This window comes from Zingiber officinale, chromosome 8B (genome assembly GCF_018446385.1).
Source record: "Zingiber officinale cultivar Zhangliang chromosome 8B, Zo_v1.1, whole genome shotgun sequence".
Classification (NCBI taxonomy): Eukaryota; Viridiplantae; Streptophyta; class Magnoliopsida; order Zingiberales; family Zingiberaceae; genus Zingiber; species Zingiber officinale.
In genome coordinates, this window is record NC_056001.1 from 101,565,807 (window position 1) to 101,572,151 (window position 6,345).

Sequence of the window (6,345 nt, forward strand, 5' to 3'; positions counted from 1 at the left end):
AAAAGGGCAAAGAGAAGCCTAAGGAGACCTCTCCCACAACAAAGATGAGCAAGGAGCACATTGTGTACTTTTTGTGCAATAAAAAAGGGCATTACCGAAGTCAATGTCCTAAGGGGAAGAAAGCGGTTAAAGCTAAAGGAGGAAGTACAAGTTAAGGGGAAGCTTCCAAGGTATCATTTATTGAACCTACCCCTTAAAATAATGGTAAAAAGCATGCTAGCTCTAATTTATTTCATTTTAATGCTATTTACCATAAAAATAGAAAGCATGATAGCATTAAGGAAAATTATGTAGTGTATCATGCTAAAACCACTCAACCCAAGGTTAGTAGGGTAGAAAATAATTTAGGCAATAACTCAAAGGATTCTAGGTATTTGCCTAAGAAAAATAAAAATCAAGGTCTTAGTGAAAAATCTAAGGTTGAGGTGTTACGGAAAGAAAATCAAGTCTTGAGGTCAAGACTTGATAAATTGGAGAGGATCCTTAGAAAAATTACAAATGAAATACAAAGGACCAAGAATCAAAACCTAGGTCTAGGAGTACAAAAGTCATCCAAGGGTCATAGAGGTTTGGGATACAAACCTAAAATCAAAAAGGATTTGCCTTCTTACCATAGAGTTCCATATAGCTATGGAACCAAGTTTAGGTCTAGTGGTCAAGTCAAAAATACTAGGGAAGTTATCCCTAAGAGTATTTTTGCGACAAATATGACTAAGACTTCTAAGAAGTCTAGGAAAGTCACTAAGAATGTCATAATGGAAGTAATCCCTAGAGTTGACCTAGAAAAGGTGACCAAGGCTTCTAAGAAGCCTAAAAAGGTCACTAGGAAGGTAACTAGGGAAGTTATTCCTAGTGAGTACCTAGAGCATCCAAGGAGCACCAATAGGTTTTGGGTTCCTAGGAGCATTTTCTCTACCCCTTAGATGGATTAGAGAGTGTCAACTCAAATTGGGAAGGTAGTTAACCCAACCTTGATGAAGTTGACACTCGAAGAGCATTTTCAAGTTTATTATTAACCTTCAAAAATGAAATGGATTTTCATTTACTCTTTAAAAGAGTAAAATGTGTCATAATTTGAAATTTTTTATTTTATTTTAAATTGGCACAAATTGGGAAAATATAAGAAATACCAAGTTAGGGTTTGGTATTTTCTTAGGGATTTAAAGGCAAATCTAAGCTTTAATTTAAAGTGATTACTCTTTGAAAGAGTAAAGTGTGCCAAACCTTGAGGAATTATGTGTAATTTTAATTGGCACAACAAATTAAGAGTAAAAGAAATGTTAAGTTGGGATTGAGCATTTTATTAAGAAAATATTGGCAACCTAGGATTATTTTTAGGTTTAGCTAAGGATTTAATGACACTTAGATAGAAAAGCTAGGTATTTTATTTAAGCTAAATTACCATGCTTTGTTTGTCCATCACATGTCATGACATTATCTTTACATTCATGTTTTATTATGAAAAAGATAAAAATACCATGTCATGTCATACATACATCTTGTAGTTATAGTAAATTTTCTTTTGAAAATTATTCATTTTGATGTATGTTATAAATCATCATGCATTAATTTAGTTTCCTTGCAATTAAGGACAAATGACATTTACTAACAAGTAACATCCAAAGTGGATATTCATAATTCAAAATGCCTTGATAGATATGCATAATCCCTAGTTTAGGGCAAAACCAAACTTTACATCTCACAAAGACCTATAAGGTGACTTGTATGTATTTTAGTGCACATTAGATACAAGTGAGATGTTAGGATGATGAACAAAACTCAAGATGTTGATTTAGTACATCTAGTTGAGTTTTGGTTTCATCAAAACACATAGTTATGTGTATTCCAATAATTGAGAGAGCTAATGTACAAGTCATATGCATTGAGCCCAAAGAACATGGTTGGATATTGGTTTTGAAAATAATTTTAAAATACTTTTGGAAAACCTTAGTGAAGACTATCTTTTGACAGTAATCATCATTGAAAGGTTAGACACAAACTTGAAGAAAATACTAAAGTTTTTATAAGTTTTCAAGTTTGTGTCAATCTTTGAAAATAGGAAGTATTTTCATAGAAAATTATTTTTCCATGATAGTATATATCCTAAATTATGTCTACAATAATTTTTATGATTTTTGGAATTTTGTAGAATATTTGGAGAGTTTCTGAAATTCACTTAAATGAAATTTCAGAATTTCAGTGCTTCAATCGATCACCCGATCGATTGAAGTGTCTCAATCGATCGGGCGATTGATTGAGAAGGTGTTTTACACGAGCATAACCTCGATGGATCAATTCTCTGATCGATTCACAATGCCTGAATCAATCCATGGATCGATTGAACGGGTTTCAATCGATCAGGACCCAACCCAAATCGATTGGGAATGCTGATTTTAGTTGGGAAAGCTTGATTTCAGCATTTTAAACCATTTTTATCCTAGATAACCATTCCTAACCCCTTAACACATATTTGTATACATTTAGGGGTGAGTTTTCATGATGAAAACAGGATGGATTGGTTAAGGGAGACTAAGTAGAAGTTTAGGTTGAGATTTATTTTCATTATTGAATTTTTGAATCTCAAAACTTCTAAATGTAGGTTTCCTAAAGATTTAGGAATTCCAAGTCATTGTTAGTGCAATGACAGAAGCTTGAAGCATATCTTTAGGGGGAGTCACTCTTTAAGGACATGAAACTTATTTTCCGAAACCATTGAAGGTGGTTAAACCTTCGTTCAGAAAAACACTGCTCAAGGTTGAGCATTGAAAAGCAATAGAGAGTGGATATCTTTATTGAGGGGTTATGGATGCTCTAGGATGAGCATCATAATGTGGAGTAATACTCCAGGGTGAGCATTTAATACAGTGAAGGGTATGAGACCTTCATTATTGGATTGGTTAACGCTCAAGGGTGAGCGTTGAAAATAATGAAGGGTATGGGACCTTCATTATGGTATTGTGAACAATGAGTGAAGTTGTGAACAACAGTGAGTAACTCCCAGGGGGAGAGTTCTTTTTGGTGTGTGCCAATAGGGGGAGAATGTGTGGTTTAAGTTAGACCTTCATTGCCTTAAGAGGGAGTTTACACTCTAGGAAAGGGGGAGAATGAAGGGAACCCTCATCCATACATTTGACATGAAGGAAGTTGAGGCTATGGGATTAGCCTAACTTAAAGGTATTATCAAACATAAAAAAAAAGGAGAGATTGTCAAGGTTGACATGGTTGACTAAGATTAAGAAGGCTCAAGCTTGAGTCTTGATGTTTGGATTTTATTGTTTGACAATACATGGAGATTGCAGGTGCAATCGTTCATTTGGGGAGATTGTTAGTACAATTATCCTCTGGTTGACCAGTTAGATGTGAAGTAGAGTCAAGTAAGTCAAGATTGACCGGATACTTGACTGGGAATGTCACGCCCCAGAGGAGTCCCTGTCCGAAGAAATTTCGGCAGCATCTCCCTTGTATGGGTGACAATTTGAAGCATTTCTACATACAAAATATACATCAGCCACATTCAGCTGGAATATATACACAATCACGCAGTTTATATCATCAGCCACTCGGCTAGAACAAAATAAATACAACCACGCAGTTTAATATACGCACGGCTGAAAGTAAACACACAATAGCGTAAATGCAGCGGAAAACACAAAACAATATGAACATAAGACCAACAACGACACTAACAAAAATACCTGCAACCACCAGACTAAACTCCAAAAATCCATAGTGACTTGTTCAAAAGCAAAATACCCAAAATTAACATGTCACCCAAACGGTAACAAAATCCAAAAAGAACACTATCATCGTGTGTGACGTGGGACTGGCAGCCGGGACTCTCCAAGTATCCATGACTCATCTACCTATTACCTGGCAAAAGAAAATCAAATTACGAGGTGGTGAGTATTGGAACTCAGCGAGTAAAGATAAGATAGTGCATGAACGTAATATATAAATAGAAAGCGGGCCAAGAATATACAGTCTCATAAGAGGAAATAACAGATACTACAATAGAATCAAAATAAATGCTCATACCTGAAACCATATCCTAGGCTAGGTACAATAAGTCAGAACTGGTACTAATCTGCTACAGTACTGCTCATAACTACAGAGGTAATAGGCAAGGTATATACAAATTTCCAATGACTAAACATCTACAATGAGAATATATCTCAACACAAGTAAGCATATCAAATATGTGAACAACAGCAGTAAGTAAGCAATAACAGCATATATAGGGAGCAGCAGCCAAAGCAAATATAATAACAACAGCGTATGCACAGATAGTCACTCCCGCCCACCTCTCTGCACCATGACCCCTATATGGTCGAGAGATCGGGTCAGTAACAGACTGTACACCACTCCAGCTACCACTCTCACGAGTGGCCGAGGGGACAGTTGCATAGTAGCTAACTAGCTACATCTACGACGGGGTCCCTGCTACTCGTAACTCCAGCTACCACTCTCCATGAGTGGCCGAGTGCGGCAAGACAGGACAAGCGGCATCAACTCCAGCTACCACTCTCTCGAGTGGCCGAGGATGCGGCCTGGTCAACGACTCTCTCGACCGCAAGGGAGAATTAGTCATTGACATGCATGCAATGACATGATGCGAACAATGCAACAGCCATCATATATATATAAACAAAAACAGGTATGCTACATGAAGCCAGCATGCTCAATATAGTACATAAATAAACAACAGTCAAAGCATACAAACTTTGTATCTAGTGTCTGCTACTTATCATGGACAACAATAAGAGATTGTATAGATATGGAAACGAATATCTCAAAGATCACGTAGAAGTATCAAGCGCAGGAAGAACAAGAGTGGAGTCAAGATAAAAATAGTTTCTTATCCAAAATAGTTCATGCACCAAGGTCAAAGTACTAAAAGAAATAAAGCAAGAAGTACCCACCTTTTTCTATCGATCGTGCTAAACTAGCTCACGTCAAAGTGCTCGACTCGAATCAACGTACTGTAAATCACATGATATACAATTTAGCTAATTCCATAAACAACATCTAGCTAAACCCAAACCTAACTTAATTAGGAAAAAACCCTAATCCAACTATGAACCTCGATTCACTCACTATAAACAATTAACAATCTTAACATCGCATTCCTAACCACAACCTCCAGACCTAGCAGAAATAAAATAGGATCGAACCATCGTTCAGAAACAAAATCAATATCAACGATCTTTTGCCTACTGAATCTGTCCCAAAAAAATCTAGTGCCAAAAGAAAACAAGAACACCGCAACCCGACATCTATAAGACCAAGTGAAGCCTTTCATTAAATCCAAAAGAATCCAGTGACTGAAACACAAACTATTGGAAAAGAAAGACAACAAAACTTATGGTTCACCGGCTAAACCTCAACCATCAAAACATGCAAACATACATAAGAAAACCTCCCAATCTGCCCAAAAACTCATCCTACATGAAGAAAGCAGACACGACTCCCAAATTAGAATCAAAAGTTCCCCAAATTCTGTTCTAGAAATTCTGTTAGCAAGAGAAACTGAGCCCAACATCAAATCCACATCCTCAACTTCCACATCTGCCGAAGATACAATCTAATCCATCATGAAGACACATGATCCGTAGCAATAGGAATCTCACCCAAGTCTACTAACACTAAATCCATTTTGAAGAATCAAAACCCAAACAAAGGAGCAAAGAAGTCCACTTAACTCAAGTGAAATCCTTCGAAACTCATTTGTAAATCAAGCAAAAACCTTGTGCAGACACCATGCCAGCACCCCTAATCTTGTTGTTAGCCTACCCATCCATACCTACAAGAGAAGTTACTTACCGGATCAATTAGGGCACGTGCGAGGAAGAAAGATCGACGACTGTGGCTTGGCGATGGATTTGGGCAGCATCACGTGAGGGCTTGGGAAGGAGGAGAGCAAGCGGCTGTAGCTTGAAAGGGAAAGACCGTCGGTTGTGGTGCCCGTGCGAGGAGAAGGAGAGGCCGACGGTGAAGATGGGGCGGTGTCGCGAGCTGAGGCTCGGGGAAGAGGAGATCGCTGGCTGTTTGGCTCGCGTGAGGGAGAGATCCAGCTGTGCAGTGCTCGGGTGAGGGAAGGAGGGAGTCGGCGGTGATACGAGGTGCGTGCTTGGGGAAGAAGCCGGCGGTGGTTCGGAGAAGGAGGCGTCGGGTAGGAAATTTAGGGTTAGAGGGTTTTTATAAAAAAACTTAGGTTTAGTACAATTAAACCCTAAGTTCCTTAATCAACTCCTACTTTCGGGTAATCCTAACCGGCTTTTATCGGGCCCATTAATACATCCACTCTAAATGCATCATATGAGCTCCAATTAAATCCCAGAAAATTTC